Genomic DNA, 18,575 nt, shown 5'->3' with positions numbered 1-18,575 from the left:
TGGGTAAATTATTACATACCACCAGTGTTGTAGCTCTACATTTTACAGTACAACTTAACTAAATTAGTCAAGGTCCAACTGGAGTAGAACATAAGAAAATGCCATACTGGGTCAGACCAAGGGTCCATCAAGCCCAGCATCCTGTTTCCAACAGTGGCCAATCCAGGCCATAAGAACCTGGCAAGTACCCAAAAACTAAACCTATTCCATGTTACCATTGCTAGTAATAGCAGTGGCTATTCTCTAAGTCAACTTCATTAATAGCAGGTAATGGATTTCTCCTCCAAGAACTTATCCAATCCTTTTTTTAAACACAGCTATACTAACTTCACTAACCACATCCTCTGGCAACAAATTCCAGAATTTAATTGTGCGTTGAGTAAAAAAGAACTTTCTCCGATTAGTTTTAAAAGTGCCACATTCTAACTTCATGGAGTGCCCCCTAGTCTTTCTATTATCCGAAAGAGTAAATAACCAATTCACATCTACCCGTTCTAGACCTCTCATGATTTTAAACACCTCTATCATATATCCCCCATCAGCCGTCTCTTCTACAAGCTAAAAGTCCTAACCTCATTAGTCTTTCCTCATAGGGGAGCTGTTCCATTCCCCTTATCATTTTGGTAGCCCTTCTCTGTACCTTCTCCATCGCAATTATATCTTTTTTGAGATGCGGAGACCAGAATTGTACACAGTATTCAAGGTGCGGTCTCACTATGGAGTGATACAGAGGCATAATGACATTTTCCATTTTATTTATCATTCCCTTTCTAATAATTCCCAACATTCTGTTTGCTTTTTTGACTGCCACAGCACACTGAACCGACAATTTCAATGTGTTATCCATTATGACGCCTAGATCTCTTTCTTGGGTTGTAGCACCTAATATGGAACCTAACAATGTGTAACTATAGAATGGGTTATTTTTCCCTATATCCATCACCTTGCACTTATCCACATTAAATTTCATCTGCCATTTTGATGCCCAATTTTCCAGTCTAACAAGGTCTTCCTGCAATTTATCACAATCTGCTTGTGATTTAACTACTTTGAACAATTTTGTATCATCTGCAAATTTGATTATCTCACTCATCGTATTTCTTTCCAGATCATTTATAAATATATTGAAAAGTAAGGGTCCCAATACAGATCCCTGAGGCTCTCCACTGCTCACTCCCTTCCACTGAGAAAATTGCCCATTTAATCCAACTCTCTGTTTCCTGTCTTTTAGCCAGTTTGCAATCCACGAAAGGACATCACCACCTATCCCATGACTTTTTACTTTTCCTACAAGTCTCTCATGAGGAACTTTGTCACACGCCTTCTGAAAATCCAAGTATACTACATCTACTGGTTCACTTTTATCCACATGTTTATTAACTCCTTCAAAAATGTCAAGCAGATTTGTGAGACAAGACTTGCCTTGGGTAAAGCCATGCTGACTTTGTTCCTTTAAACCACGTCTTTCTATATGTTCTGTGATTTTGATGTTTAGAACACTTTCCACTATTTTTCCTGGTACTGAACTCAGGCTAACCGGTCTGTAGTTTCCTGGATCGCCCCTGGAGCCCTTTTTAAATATTGGGGTTACATTAGCTATCCTCCAGTCTTCAGGTACAATGGATGATTTTAATGATAGGTTACAAATTTTTACTAATAGGTCTGAAATTTCATTTTTTAGTTCCTTCAGAACTCTGGGGTATATACCATCCGGTCCAGGTGATTTACTACTTTTCAGTTTGTCAATCAGGTCTACCACATCTTCTAGGTTCACCGTGATTTGATTCATCCATCTGAATCATTGCCCATGAAAACCTTCTCCAGTACGGGTACCTCCCCAACATCCTCTTCAGTAAACACCGAAGCAAAGAAATCATTTAATCTTTTCGCGATGGCCTTATCTTCTCTAAGTGTCCCTTTAACCCCTCAATCATCTAATGGTCCAACTGACTCCCTCACAGGCTTTCTGCTTCAGATATATTTTAAAAGTTTTTACTGTGAGTTTTTGCCTCTACGGACAACTTCTTTTCAAATTCTCTCTTAGCCTGTCTTAGCAATGTCTTACATTTAACTTGCCAACGTTTATGCATTATCCTATTTTCTTCTGTTGGATCCTTCTTCCAATTTTTGAATGAAGATCTTTTGGCTAAAATAGCTTCTTTCACCTCTCCTTTTAACCATGCCGGTAATCGTTTTGCCTTCTTTCCAACTTTCTTAATGTGTGGAATACAGCTGGACTGTGCTTCTAGAATGGTATTTTTTTTTTTTTTTAACAATGACCATGCCTCTTTTGTAGCTGCTCCTTTCAGTTTTTTCTAACAATTTTTCTCATTTTATCAAAGTTTCCCTTTTGAAAGTTTAGCATGAGAGCCGTGGATTTGCATACTGTTCCTCTTCCAGTTATTAATTCAAATTTGACCATATTATGATCACTATTGCCAAGCGACCCCACCACCGTTACCTCTCTCACCAAGTCCTGTGCTCCACTGAGAATTAGATCTAAAATTGCTCCCTCTCTCGTCGGTTCCTGAACCAATTGCTCCATAAAGCTATCATTTATTCCATCCAAGAACGTTACCTCTCTAGCGTGTACCGATGATACATTTACCCAGTCAATATTGGGGTAATTGAAGTCTCCCATTATTACCGCACTACTAATTTGGTTAGCTCCCTAAACAGGGAGGAAGGGGGATTTAGGTAGATCATAAATTTGCTGCTATTTTCCAACACAGAGTAGGAACAATAGACCTAGATGGGATTATATAGCTAATGAATGCCTTAAAATAAAGGACAGAAAAACAAACCTTGAACAAATGCCTAAGGGTAGAGCATAAAAAAAGCAAGTTTGCTTGCTGTAAACTGTGTTTTCTGTAGATAGGATGAATTAGCCATGATGTCTGGGAGCGCCCCCTGGCGGCTCGATGTGGGAACTTCCCTTGGAACGTTGAAAGCCGTGCTCATGCACGCCTGCGCTATACCTTCCTGCGCATCTGCCGGCATCGCTTCAGTTTGGGAGAAAGCATAGATAGGGCAGCGGTAGTTGGTAGAAGGTAGAGCAGGCAGAAGATAGAACTGTCCAAGGAGGAGGGTGGGGACTCATGGTTAATTCATCCTGCTGTCTACAGAAAACACCATTTACGGTAAGCAAACTTGCTTTTTTCCTGCAGATAAGCAGACTGAATTAGCCATGCTGTCTAGGAGTCCCTAGCTAGGGAAGGAAGCACAGCTGTGTATGCAAGCAGGTGGATTGTGAATGTTTGTAAGGAAGGAGGATCTGCTGTGTAGCATGCCATGGAGGTGGTGGACAGTTCAAGAGTTTGTAGCATAATGTAATATCTCTCGTCTTATGGTTCTGGCATGCTGATGGAAGCAGTAATGAGACGTGAATGAATGCAATGAAGACCATGTAACTGCTTTGCAGATGTCCTGAATCGGCACTTCTTGTAGATGTGCAGCTGATGCAACGATCACCCTCATCTGGTGTGCCTTGGCTTTGGAAGGCAGCTTTTCATACTTAGCCGAAAAGCAGAACTGGATGCACTGGGTTAACCAACTCACTAAGGTATGCTTGATTACTGACAGACCTGGAGCATTCGGGTTGTAGGATAGAAAGAGTTGAGAATGTCTGTTGGGCATACTAGTCCTTTGCTTGTAGTAGGTCAATGCCCTTTTGCAATCTAAGGTGTGCAGCAGGGCCTTTCGGCTGGAGGCATGCGAATGTGGGAAAAAGGTCATAAACATTATGGTTTGGTTGAGATGGAATACTGAAACCACCTTAGAGAGAAAGGATGGGTGTGTCCAAAAGGTGACCTTGTCATGGTAGAATTAAAGATAAGGAATGTGATGGACCAGTGCTTGAAACTCACTAACCCTCTGCACCGAAGTTATTGCTAGTTGAAAGAGGACCTTCCACGTGAGAAACGTGTGTGTATGACTGCATTGGCTCAAACGGAGGATGCATCAGTGTCTCCAGGATTACGTTTAGGTCCTATGGGACTGCTGGGTGTGTAACTGGAGGGTGTAGTTGTAAAGTTCCTTTCATGTAACAGGAGATGAGGGGGTGCATGGAAGTTAAGGCACTCTGAAAGGAGGGGTGATAGGCCGCAATAGCACTGAGGTGTACTCTGATGGATGAGACTGCTAGTCCCGATATATACAAGGAATGCAGATAATGAAGTAAGCATTCCAGAGGGCACTGAAAGGGGTCCAGGGATGCTCATATACACCAGCGGTGAAGTCCTCCATGTGGACGGTCTGCGTGAACAATGATGATATATTGTACCTCCAGTGAGATGGGCAGATGGCTTAGTTCCTCCCTTTCAATCTCCATGCCGTCAAATGGAAGGGGTCTTGCGTGGTATGAAGAAGCGTCCCATCTTCCTGTGTTAGGAGATCCAGTCTGCGAGGAAGAAGGATTGGTGGTTGAAGGGAGAGGTGCATGAGGTAGGCATAACACTGCTGTTTGGGCCACACCAGCGCTATGAGGATGAGATCAGACTCCTCCACAATGCAGTTTTGTAACACCCATGCGATACGTGGGATCGGGAGGGGGGGGGGGGGCGCATACATCAAAGACCCCTCCCATTGAAGCAGAAAGGCATCCTGAGCCACTTGCCAGGAGCTGGGGTTTTAGGGAGCAGAACGCTGGCAACTTCATGTTTTGTTTGGTGGTGAAGAGATCTATTGTCGGAAGTCCTTACCTGCAGAAGGGGGAGGACACCACTTCCGGATACAGCTCCCACTCATGGGGAAGAAAGATTCTGCTGAACCGGTCTGCTTCCACATTTCTTACTCCAGATAGGTAAGTGGCTTGTAGCTGAATGAAATGAGTCAGCGCCCACTCCAAAATTAGCACTGACTCCCTGCAAAGCGGTTTGGAACCTGACCCACCTTCCTTGTTGATGAGAACATTGCTTCTTGATTGTCTGTGTAAATCATGACTGTTTTGTCTTGAAGAAGGTGAACAAAGGTGCGGACTGCTTATCAAATAGCTCAGAGTTCCAGCAGATTGATCTGAAAACATTTTTCTGAGGGGGACCAAAGGCCTTGGATCTTGAAGTGTAGTACATGAGCTCCCCCCACCCTTGGTGGAAGTGTCCATGGTTAGGACCAGCTGGTGGGATGGAGTCCAGAAAGGTGCTCCTGATTGGAGAATCCCTGGTCACAGCCACCAGTCAATGTCTGACAACATCGGATGAGTTAGGCTCACTGTCCTCGACATGGGATGGGATCGTTGGGACCACTGGAACTTCAGTCCCCACTGAAGGCAGAGCATGTGAGACATGTGTGGGATCACATACATGCCATGTGACCTAGAAATATGAGAACTTGGTACACCATGGGGTGGGAAAGGCTCTTTAAAGTTGAAGCAAGCGTCTGGAAGGTGCAAATCCTTTCCTCCAGGAGGAAGGCCTTACATATGTTTGTATTGATGATGGCGCTTATGAACTGCAGAGACTGAGTGGAATCCAGATGAGACTTCTCAAAATTGATGATAAATCACAGCTGCTCCAAAGTTGGTGCTTGTGCAGACATTCTGGGCTCAGGGTGACGAGAAGCCAGTTATCCAGGTAAAAGAAGAGCTTTATTCTTTTTCCAAAGATGGGCCACAGCTACTGCTATGTGCTGCTAGCTACTGCTAGGTATTTCATGAACACCCTGGGCACTGAGGATAGACCGAATGGCATTGGTAGTGTCCATTATTGACCTGGAAACAAAGGTAGTGCCAGGAAGAGGGGTGCATTGGTATGTGGGCATAGGCATCCTTGAGGTCCAAGGAACACATCCAGTCATTGGGATGCAGGAAAGGCAAAATGGTTTTGAGGGAAGTCGTCTTGAACATCTCCCAGTGAATAAAGCGACTGAGGGCATGCGAGTCCAGAATCGGTCGTTGTCCCCCACTCTTCTTGGGAATGAGGAAGTATTGGGAATAGAACCCTTGGAATTGTTGCTTCAGAGGCATCACTTGAATGGCCCGCTGACGGAGTAGCGAGTGCACTTTCTGCAAGAGGAGGGGAACATCCCGCACCCGCTGGGGGGATGGAGCTAAGTGTGGTAACGGAGGCTTGGACTTGAAATTTAGGCAGTAACCATTTCAGATAATGTTCAGAACCCAATGGTCAGTTGTAATTTGCGCCCATGCCCAAGCATAGGAATCTAGATGGTTGCCCAATACTTCCTGCAGCAGTGACCCGGACAATTTTAAAAAAATTATAGAGGCTTCTGTCCTGTGCTCTGCGCTGATTTCTGCAGGCACTGGGTGTGGTTATGGTTCCTCTGTTGGGGGGGTTGTTGCTGCGGTCTTTGTGGCTGGTATGGGGGCCTATATGATAAAAATGTCTGTATGACTGCCTGGGATAGAACGGCTTCCGGAAGGTGGAATAGTATCGCTTTGGCAGTGCCTGATCCATTGGAGATGTGAGTGGACACCACTACATTTTGTTCTTTTAACTGGGAAAACATTTCCCAAACAAGCTGTCCCCTTTGCAGGGCAGGTCCGCTAGCTTCTCGTGAACATCCTCACGAATAGCACTTGCTCTTAGCCAGGCAATCCTTCTGGCCACGATGGCTGCGGCGGAGGTCCATGCCGATGTGTCAAAGCTCTCGTAGATTGTGCAAAGCAGATGCAGGAGCCCTTCTTCCATCTTGGTGATGCCCTCTCTCTGGGGTCGATTACCCACACCTTGGTCTTCCACTGACTTCAGGGCCTGAAGACATTCTTAGAGATACTGGGGAATGTAGAATTGCTGCTGCTGAATTTTTGCATTCAGCATCGATCTCTGGAATACCTCTTTCCCCGACATCATCTAGGTTAAGTTATCTTTATCCACAGGGGAGTGGGAGTACAGCCTGGTCTTTCGGGCCCGCTTCATGGTGGATTCCACCACCACAGATCCGTGTGGCAACTGGACTGGGCCATAATGGAATGACTCTCATTCTAAACGTGAGATCTGTCTTTCTAAAGGTGACAGACACAGAGAACGGAGAGTCCCCATGCCCTGTCCATAGCTACGTCCAGGACTGAATATGAAGGCAGGGCAGTGAGCTCTGCTGGTTCAGCAAGATCTTGAATAAGCCATGGACTTCAGCCCTAGGGTCCAGTGATTTTTTGGTCTCCAGTAAGGATGGCACACACTTTCTCTACAAATCTGGAATAGGACAGGTGGAGACATGGGTTCCAGGAAATTCTCAGGGGGACCCGAGAGTATGCCTGTCGAAAACCCAGGGGTGGAATACACAAGTTCCTACATCGACTGGGGTGATGGTGGGCTGATCTCTTCATCATGCTGTGCCCGATCCAGGGGTTCCCTGTGTGGGGATAAAGCAGGAGAATAGTCAAGAGGATGTAGTAGATTGTGGGGCCTGAGAATACGTTACAGTGTCAAAAAAGGACTGAAGAATCCCTGTGATCTAGAACATCAATTGAGTCACAGCATTCCGTAGGGATGTAGACACAGATGCACTCCTTCTCCTCTTGGCTGGCGGAGGAGCATTCCTGTCCATTCTGGGGGAGTCAGGTATTCGGACCTGTGCTGTAAAAAGGTCCAGGTGACTTGTGTTACTGGCACCCTCTTCTGGGGTTGCTGGATGGAGCTTTTCCGGGTTGTTCAGCATTCATCTGAAGCCAGGGAATGTGAAGGGCTGGTCATGCGTGCACCGTCTACCTTTAGAGGGCCCGGAGGGGGAAAAGTGTTGAGTGAAAAGTGTTGGCGGAGTCCTAGAGTGGAACAAGCCGCTCTTCCTCACTGAGTCGTGCATCACATGGCGCAGATGTGTCAAGATAGAATGGTGGGACTTAGCCTTGGCCTTTCCCGGCATCGAAGTTGGCGACGATGGTGGATTGCTTCGGCGCCGGTTATGTCGAATGCTTCACTGTGTGCTTCAGTATCCTTTGCATCGATGATTTGGGGGTGTGCTTCAGCACTGCAGGATATGATTCAGTGGCCCTATGCTTCTTGTGAAGCTTAGTGTCTGGAGACTTGCTACGGGCAGCCATTTGGGCTCCTGTCCTGGAGAAGAGTGTGCTGATTGCTGGAGGGAGCGTAGGATCCCGAAGTTTGTGCACTTTTCAGCTTCACAATTTTAATAGCCCGCTGCTGCTGGGCCCAGGGGGTCATCCTGCCGCAATCCTGGCAGGATGCCTGCTCGTGGTCCGGCCCTAGGCAGCGACAGCAGACCACATGTTTGCCACATTGGCAAAATTTTAACTCTGGAGCTTTAGCTGAAAAGTGCTGTTGGGGGTTCACATAAGTGAAGAAAAGAGAGAGAAAAAAAAAACTATTAGAAAAGGCGAGACAGAGAAGTACCCTTGACCGTTGCTGCACGGGAAAGCAAAAACTGAGGTGATGGCTGTAGATGTGCAGGAAGGTACCACGCAGGTGTGCAGGAGCATGTCTTAACGTTCTAAGAGAAGTTCCCACATTATTCCACCAGGGGGCACTCCCAGACAGCATGGCTAATTCAGCCTGCTTATCTGCGGGAAAATAAAACTTGTGACTGAAGGGAAACAACCGTTTTCCTTCAGTCACATGGAACATAAAGACAGGAAGACAACAGAGAAAAACAACAGGCAGAAATGGGCTGTGGGAAGGAGGGTGTTGGGTTCTACTCCACAAACACTAGAATCCTGTCAGCATGTTTTCAGGTCAATAGTTATTGGTGAATGTGTTGGCAGATCTGTACAAAACTCTTCCAAGGAACCAGATCTTAAACTAGCTACTGACAATGCAAACATCTTGACAACACGGGGCTTTGACACGGCCTTCTAAAGTCAAATTTGTCAAGGTACAACAGTGAAAAATACAATCTGCTACCCAATTACAAAATGTAGCCTTTGTCACAGCAAGGGCCAGTCCATTGGGATCAAAGGTCAGGGTGGACTCTTATATGAGCTTTAGTTTGTTCCAGATCAAAGGTGATAGTGCTCCTGTAACCAAATGAATTAAATACAGCTTTTCTACTAAGTCCATATGGGCAAGGGAACAATATTGGAATAATGACTGGCTCTTCAGACACGGTTGTGATGGCATTTGGGGTATGTTTTCTGTGTCCAAACACTTGAAGTCATGTGACAATGGGATGCAAAAAAACCAAAACAAAACATTGACATCTCTGCTTAAGACTTGGTGCTCACCTGCATTGACTCAGGAGTCAACTCCTTTAAATTTTTGTCAGAATGATTTAAGCAGGAGGAGTGGGGTTTTATCCCTGTTTCAGGGCCTATGTTCAGACTGAAGAGTGGAAACAGCTGAGGACTGTTTTGACAAACCATGGCCACCGATTCCTGTCAACATTCTGGGCTTTTTAACTGACTTTGAGGCCAACTTTGAGCTGGGATTGCTCACACAGGGCAGCAGGCTTGGAATCTGTCCAGCTGGGCCTCACTGCTTGTAGGAACATCTCAGTACAAAGACAGCACACAGTCACATGGTCTTTGCACAAACTGTTGCAGCACTCCTTATGAAGATCTCTGATCTTTGTTAAAATGGGGGGGGGGGGGGGGGGGGGGGGAACTCAAGTCGTCTTTAGCTGGAAGAGAAAATCTAAGGGAAATAGAAGTGAGCAAAATGGAAACGGATTGGAAAGTAACCTTTTTGTTAGGAAAGTGGAAAGACCGCTATGGCTGAAAAAAATGAGAAAAGACTGCAGAAAGAGGAAGGCAAGTGACAATCACCAGAAAAGCTAAGAGAAGCTAGGAAAGTAGGAATGTAAAGGGAAGGAAAAAAATAGGAAATACAGTAAAATTGTGGGGCGGAGAAGGGGGGACAAGACTTATTTAAGAACGTATGGCCCACAGAAGAAAGGGCAAAAGTGTTATTGTGAAACTCAGAGGTAAAGAGGAGGAATATGTATATGAAATTAAAAAAAAAAAGAATTGCTTTACAAATATTTCTGTTGGTGTTCACTGTGGAAAGCCAGAAGAATCACAGAAAACAAACACAAATAAGATTAGAAGTGAAGCAAGCCTTAAAATGATTTTCAGAAAAGTATGTTAATGAGGAGCTAGCTTTAAGTAAGCAGATAAAGGAAACTTATAGAAGTTCTGTTAGCTCTGCTAGCTGAACTTTTCAAAGCTTCTTTAGAGTTAGCAGTAGTTTAGGAGGACTGGAGACAGGCGGATATAGATCTTCTTCAAAGTGGAAGTAAAGACAAGGTTGGGAACTACAGGCCAGTTAGTTTGATTGGTGTGATGAGCAAATTAATGGAAATGTTGTTAAAAGAGAGATTAGTCCAATTTCTGGAATCCAATGGATTACAAGATCCAAGGTAGCATGGTTTTCACCAGAGGCAGGTGTTATCAGATGAATCTTATCAATTTCTTTCATTGGGTGACCAGAGAATTGGATTGGGGAGAGCACTTGATGTAGTATAGTTGGATGTCAGTAAGGCCTTTGACATTTCCACATAGGCAGGGATTTCATTTTCAGTTATTTTATTTTTCCTTGGATTTTTCAGTGTTTATTACAACAAATATAGAAGAAAATCAGTAGAAAATATGTAATCTTTTCCCACTGATTTTCTCCCATTTTTGTTCATTATAATACTGTGAAATTCCCAGGAATAATAAAACAGGAACTGAAAACAAAATTCCCTACGCATAGGTGACAAAGAAATTGAGCGCCCTTGGTATGGGCCCTAAAATGACTGACTGGGTTAGAAACTGGTTGAGTGGGAAATGACAAAGGGTAGTGGTAAAAAGGAGTTCACTCCGAGGAGTGGGGCATTACTAGTGGTGCGCCAAAGGGATTGGTCCTTGGACTGGTTATTTTCAAAATTTCCTAAGCGATACTGTGGAAGGACTGTTGGGAAAGGTTTGTCTTTTGGTGGATAATAGCAAAATCTGCAACAGGGTCTGTGGAAAATATGAGGAGAGGTACAGCAAAGCTCAAAGAATGGTTTAGAATCAGTCAGCTAAGATTTAATTCTAAAAATATGCAGAGTCATGCATTTGGGCCAAAAAAACTCAAGAGAGCCGTACAGTATAGTGAAATTCTTCTAGATGATCTTAAGGTGGCCAAATAGGTAGATAAGGCAATGACAAATGTCAAAAACATGCTTAGGCTGTATAGGGAGAGGAATGGTTAACAGAAAAAAAGGAGATGATGTGCCTGTATATATTCCTGTAACGACCTCATTTGGAATAGCGTATACAATTCTGGAGACTGCACCTTCAAAAGGATATAAACCCGATGGCGTTGGTCTACAGGGTGGCTACTAAAACAGTCAGTGGTCTTTGTTCTAAAGAATATGGGGACAGACTTAAAGATCTAAACACATATACCCTAGAGCAGCGGTTTTCAACCAGTGTGTCGCCAAGCACCGGCAGGTGTGTCGCGGCTCCCGGTGTTCCACTGCCCCGCTTGTGCTTCCCTTCTCCCTAGGGGTGGGGCTGAAGAATGGAGACACACTGCGCGCCATCGCTGGAGGCCAGGCCTGCAGGGCCAAAGAGTAGAGAGACCTGCGCACCGCCGCCGGCAGGGCCGAAGAATGGTGAGACGCTGTGAGCTGCTGCCGGCGGGGCCGAAGAGTAGAGAGACCTGTGCATGCTGCCGGTGGGGCTGAATAATGGAGAGACACTGCGCGCTGCCCTGGTGGCTGAAGAGTGGAGAGACCTGTGCGCTGCTGCTGGCGGCTGAAGAATGGAGAGACCTGTGCGCTGCTGCTGGAGGCTGAAGAATGGAGAGATGCTGCGCTTCACCGCCGGCGGCTGAAGAGTGGAGAGACCTGTGCGCCGCCGCTGGTGGGGCTGAAGAATGGAGAGATGCTGCGCTTCACTGTCGGCAGCTGAACAGTGGAGAGACCTGTGCGCCACTGGAGGCCAGGCCGGCAGGGCCGAAGAGCGGAGAGACCCTGCGCACCGGTGGGTGGCAGCTGGAGAGCCGTTGCACACCGCCGGAGGTCAGGCCAGAGGCGGCTGAGAAGCGGAGGCCAGGCTTATTGGGCCAATGAGAAGAAACTCCATGTGAGCTTGTGTGTGTGTGGTAGAATGGGTGCCTGGGTGAAAGCTTGTGTGTGTGTGTGGTACAATGGGTGTATGAGTGGCAGTGTGTGTGTGGTAGAATGGGTGCCTGGGTGAATGCTTGTGTGTGTGTGTGGTAGAATGGGTGCCTGGGTGAATGCTTGTGTGTGTGTGTGTGGTAGAATGGGTGCCTGAGTGAGAGCTTGTGTGTGTGTGGTACAATGGGTGCATGAGTGGCAGTGTGTGTGTGTGTGGTTGTAAGTGATAGAGTATGTGTGAGCTTGTAAGTGACAGAGCATGTGTGTGATTGAGAGAGACTGGTCAGGGAGGTGATTGGTGTGTGAGTGTGTGTGATTGAGAAAGATTGGTCAGGGAGGTAACTGATGTATGTGTGGGAGAGACAGACACTGGTCAGGGAGATGACAGGTGTGTGTGTGTGTGAGGAAGTTACTGGTCTGTGTGAGGCAGAGACTGGTTGTGGGCCCTAAGGAAGAGGACTGTGAGGACAGAGCTACAGCAGCCACTGCTGCTTCTGGTGAGTGCTATTGGCCTGCAAGGAAAATGAGTAGGAGAGTTGCTGGAGAGGATAAGTAAAGGCAGCTTTTAAAGTTTATTTTTCTTGATTGACTGCCATTTTAATTATTGGGTATTATGTGATGTGCTGCTGTTTTGAAATATTTTATTGATATTTGGAGAATTTTTAATAATTTTTATGAGTTTTTAATTGTTGGATGTTATTCTGTTGTTCAGCTGTTTTGTAACATTTATTAGTATAATTTTACAATTATTTCTAAGTGGGTATCTATAGCAGCTTGGCTTGCTCTGTTTTCCCAATAGGAGGTGTGTTAGTGTTTAGGGCCTGGTTAAATATTTTTAGTGGTAAATTAGTCTTTTCATAAGGAGGGGTATTGTGCTTGCCAGTAAAGAGAGTTTGTTTTGCTTTTACAGAGATGTCATCAGATCCAGAACATCTTTTTTTGTATGGTGAGCTGTACGGGTAATGCCCTAGTTCTGCTCTGCACCCATTTTTTGGGTTCAAAGGGGTTCCTGAGGATGCAGAATGTATATGTACATTTTGCCCCATGACGGTCACAAGTTCAGTGTGTCATGCATGTGAGAACCATCTGTCAGGTGTGTCCCGGCCGAAAAAAGGTTGAGAACCACTGCCCTAGAGGAAAGGGGAGATATGATAGACATTCAAATAGGATAGAGGAAATGATATAGACACATTCAAATACCTCCGTGGTTTCCATGCACAGGAGATAAGAGGCCTCTTTCAACAGAAGGTAGGATCTCTTTTGATGGGTCATGGGATGAGGGTAAAAGGGGGTAGAGTCAAGTGTAATCTAAAGAAATAATTTCTTTACAGAGGGTGGTGGATGCATGGAACTGCCTCAACGTGGAAGCGGTATAGACAAGGACAGTATCCGAATTCAAAAGACATGGGATAAACACAGGAGATCTCTGAGAAGGTGATAAGGATCGTAAAGTGGAGTAGTTGGCGAGGATGGGCAGACTAGATAGGCCATATGCCCATTTTTTTCTGCTGCCACGTTTCTATGAGCAATTGGAGAGCCCTTGTGTTGGCACGGGCTTGCTTATCTTCCATGGCATAGAAAAAGAATCCTTGCGCAGCGGAGAGAAAACATTTTCAGAGAAAAAAGATGCACTGAAAAGTAAAAGCGATAACTGTGTCGCAAGTATTTAATGTGATGCGATGTAACTGAAGCTACAAACATGTGCCCAGTGAGAGTGTTGATCCCAAACAGGGAAAAAGTTTTGAAGTACAAGAATACCTAAACTAGGGGGAAGAAATCAATGAAACTCACTAAAAATATATGGTGCAGAGTTGCTGAAAAGTCATAAAGGCTGAAATACAATGCAATGTGTATTAGGGAGGCGGGCATCAGCAGTAATGATGCAGAACATTCTCTTTCACAAACCCATCAGGCAAAAACCGAAGAGTATAGGTCTGGTAGTGCACTGAATGTCTCCCACACATGCTCACAGCTCTCCAAGGAAAGCTACGAAAAAAAAGCCTCTAGCAAATCACATCATGTGACCCATTCGCCTAGATTGTTCCTCCCCCTCACTACCAGAGAAAGCAGAGGAAAACAGACAGGGAGCCTAGCTTTCAAACCTATCCATGGTACAACATCAGTGCATGTAAGTGGATGCATGGAGATTAATGCTAGCATTTTATAAACCGTACCGCAGGAGCCGCACAGTTTTATAAAATGTATTTTTTTCCAATGCAATTTTTATTTAGTTTTAATCAATTACATGATATGAAAAAAGGAAAAATCAGAAATAATCAAACGTAGTATTCATATATTCTTTACATACAGATCTGAATAGAACAAGCCCATTTCAAAGGGGCCAGACTGCTCATCCATATAATTAAAAAGAAATCAAGCAGATTTATCTATAATAAAAGTTTCCAAATGTGATGGCTCATGAAAAATAAATGTTTCCTTGATATTTGACTAAACGAAGACAAGGAAATTAAAAAAAAAAAAAAAAAGATGCCCCCATTGCAAGTACACATGGCTTAAACTGAATAAAGTTTCTTTTTAAACTGTATTTACAAGTATTTCCCGATATCTCCATGGAAAGTATGACCACAAAATAACCCTTTATATCTGAAATAATGCTGGAAAATAATATCTCTAAGCACTAGCTGAAACAAAGGAAACTACCAAGGTAGATCTTGTGGAAATATCAGCGATCTGTAGAAAGAGAGAAACATCAGTGCTATCAGAGAGGGCCAAGATATCTATGGATCCCTCTGAAGCTCCTGTAACTCTCCTCTTATCAAGTATATAATATCAATTAGAAAGAGAGAGCGACTTGGCAGCAAATTGCGAAACCTCAATTGCATACTTTCTAAAAAGCTTAAGACCTGACATCTAATCCCAATAAATAACACAATAGAGGAAACCTACAAAAAAACAGCCACGTATATCACCGAAGTAAAGAAAATACTTACAGACTTGAAACTCATAATAAATATAGAAAAGACAGAAATAATCATCCTGGATAGAAAAAAGAAGCCATCACCCACTCCCCTCCTCTAATAATTGAGAACCAAAAAACAGCAATTGCACCTGTCACGCACGCTCGCAACCTAGGGATCATCATCCACAGTGAGCTATCATTCAAGAACCACATCACTACTAAAATTAAGGAGGGGTACCACAAACTACTAACATTAAAACTACTAAAACCGTCCTAACCCCAGACGACTTCAGGACTGTCCTACAACTACTCATTTTTACCAGCCTGGACTATTGCAATTCATTACTATTTGGTCTACCAATCTCCACTATCCGCCCACTACAAATCTTACAAAATGCAGCCGCCAGAATCCTCACTGGTACAAAAAAACATGAACACATCACCCCAATTCTGGTATCACTACATTGGCTCCCAATAAAATTCCGAATATAGTATAAAATACTGACTCTATTACACAAACTTATATGCGAAGGACAACCTGACTGGTTAAACACAAAGATATGACTACATGCACCACAACAAAACCTCTGCTCAACCAACAAAGGCCTCTTGAAAATTCCACCTGTAAAACCGAAACAACTAACCTCAACCCTCGATATAGCCATAACTCTCGGAAGCCCCAAGCTCTGGAACTCACTCCCAACAGAATTAAGAACACAACCGATCCTAAAAACTTTCAAGAAAGAACTAAAAACCTGGTTATTCACAAGGCCTACCAAAACAACAATTGAAATCCCACCTCATCCTTATTATCCGACAACCCAAACCTTTCAATATAAACACTTGCAACCCTGTGAAGAAAAAAAAAAAAAAGAACATAACCAACACTGCTTACACAAAACCAGAAGATGTACTATAATGCCGTTACATGCGCACTAACTTATTATACTATCACGCCTATGGTCAATAATACCGACAACACTGAAATAAATGTACTTGTAAATTCTTATATGTACTTACAATACCTATACGTACTCACAAACTTTGTATTTAATTTGTAATCTATATATATGCACTAAGTATTAGATAACAAACTCTGTGGGGTAGATTTTCAAAGGGATACGCGCGTACCTCCCGAAAACCTACACCAAACCCCCCCTGCACGCGCCGAGCCTATTTTGCATAGGCTCGGTGGCGCGCGCAAGCCCCGGGACGCGTGTTAAGTCCCAGGGGCTTGCATGGAGGGGCGTGTGGGGGGGGGGGGGGGAGTGTCGGGGGCGTGCCGGTAGTGACGCGACGTTTCAGGGGGCGTGGCCGCGGCCTCCGGACCAGCCCCTGGACCGGAACATGGAGTGCGGCAGCCGGCCCGGCGCGCGCAAAGTTACGCCTGCTTCCAGCAGGCGTAACTTTGCCAACAAAGGTAGGGGGGGTTAGATAGGGCCGGGGAGGGGGGGGGGGGTTAGGTAGGGGAATGGAAGGTAAGGTGCAGGGGGGGGTGGAAGGAAAGTTCCCTCCGAGGCTGCTCCGATTTCGGAAAAGTTCAGCAAGAAAAAATTCTAAGATCTTAATTTAAGATCTTCCAGTAGATCACATTTGTAATGGAGACAAACTGTCTAATTCCTGATATTAATGAGGATTGAATATTTGTCATCACACTAGATTGAGATTCTAAATTAGTCTTGATTAATCCCAGCCTATTATCCACGTCCATCGACTTTGATGACACTCCTGTTGAAAATTGACATAACTGAGAGACAGAATTAGATACTGATGTTTCAATATGTTAAAAAATCCTCCATATATCTTTCAAAGAGATTTCAGAAGGTTCAGCTGACGTAGCCACTACATCCCTAGCTCCAAGAGAAGGTGGCTGTACAGGAGCAGGAACAGCACAGTAAACTCCTCCCAAAGCAAAGGTAGAAGCAAGAAGTCCCAGTGTGAAAACCTCCTCACTGGAGTGCAGTGCGGCTTCTCCCTAGAACCATGAACATCTGCCTCAGCAGATAACAAAGGTGCTGAGTCAGTACTCTCATTAGGTAAAGGACCTTGAGGGATAGGTGGAGAAGATCTTATCTCTGGACTCAGGTTCCCTTGCAGTGGTGAATTGGATCTGATAAAATGCTGATCCATTGGACCTTGTTTGGGAGTCGCGCTCAATGATGTAAAGTTAATTTTGCCTTTTCTCTTTCTTCCCATTTTTCAAAGGGAAAACAGTGGAAAAAGGAACACAAGGGGTCTGCCAGCGGTGACACACCACTGCTCACTGTGTTTTAAGGCCCCCAGCGATCACATGGTAGGAGTGTCGGGTGGCCAGCTGGTATCTGCAACAGTCTCCATTGGGCTGGATCAAGTTTTCTCCAATACCATGTATTTATGTTCCAAAATTATGCTTGTATATTTCAGTACTTGCAAATATTTCCAATTCAAGAAAATGCATACTTTCTCTTCCCATCTGATAAACATAACCATGTATATTTTAGGGGTGTATAAAATATAATATGGATGCATAATAACAGACATACGTGGAGGCAGTTTTTTTTTTATAAAGTATATGCGTATATCACTTTGAAAATACTTACATGTATACTTGGAAGCACCAGTTTGCTGATACCTCTACCAGTTTAACTCAGTCCTTTTCCAGTTCACCTAGAGCCCTTAGCATGTCAACCTGAAACCCATCAGTTTACCCAGACCTCCCAACTAAAAAAAATGCAGAGACAGACAAGTCCAGTTTCATCTGCGCAAGTCAATTTGCAGGTGTAAAAGTGCACATGCAATATATACATGTATGTCACTTACAAACTAGCAGCTACCACAAGTACTTCTGAAACCCACCCCAGAATGCCCCTAGACTACTCTTCATTTCCCCCCTTTAAAATGAATTCTCGACATTTAAAAATAGCATATACATGCATGCATGCTACTTACACACGTCTATGCTATTTCTACACCTGGAACTCCTTTAAAAATTTACCTTTAAGCTTCAAACTGCACACTCCATGCTGCCACCTAAATTATTTGCAATTTCTAATAGAATGTTTCTAATAGAAAGTTTCATATATGTATATATATGCATGAAAAAAAAAAGTGCAACATAAACCCAGAGATACAAAAAACGTGGAAAATATAGATATCAATTTAATCAGGTGTCATAGCAGAAATCATAAATATACCATTTTAAAGACTTAACATATTTATGGCACCCTGACACCTGATTAAATGTATATATATATTTCCCACATTTTTTGTAAATTGATTATACATACATACAACTGTATGTATGAATGTGTATGCTAGTGCAAGCCTTTGTATGTCTGAAATCATTTCAGTGTGTAAACCTTTTGAAAGCAATAGAAAATCCTTGGATTTTGGCGAATGGAAAACATCTTTGTGCAGGATTAAAAGCAGCATCTAAAGGAGTCAATGACAGAACACACACCTGGACAAAAGAAAGGCAGAGTCCCTGACACATCGTGTGCGCGCTGTGTTTTCAAGTACCAGCCTCTTTTACTGCATTAAAACCAACAGCATAAAATGCAGACTAATCCTTTTAAGGTTAAATTATAAACTGTAACAATCAACACATTTTTAAAGTCACTATTAACTCTGAAATCTTGGTACAGACTAAACAGGAGATTGTGGAAATTTACAGTACTGA

This window comes from Rhinatrema bivittatum, chromosome 2 (assembly GCF_901001135.1).
Source record: "Rhinatrema bivittatum chromosome 2, aRhiBiv1.1, whole genome shotgun sequence".
NCBI classification, from domain to species: Eukaryota; Metazoa; Chordata; class Amphibia; order Gymnophiona; family Rhinatrematidae; genus Rhinatrema; species Rhinatrema bivittatum.
This window is presented reverse-complemented; position numbering follows the sequence as displayed.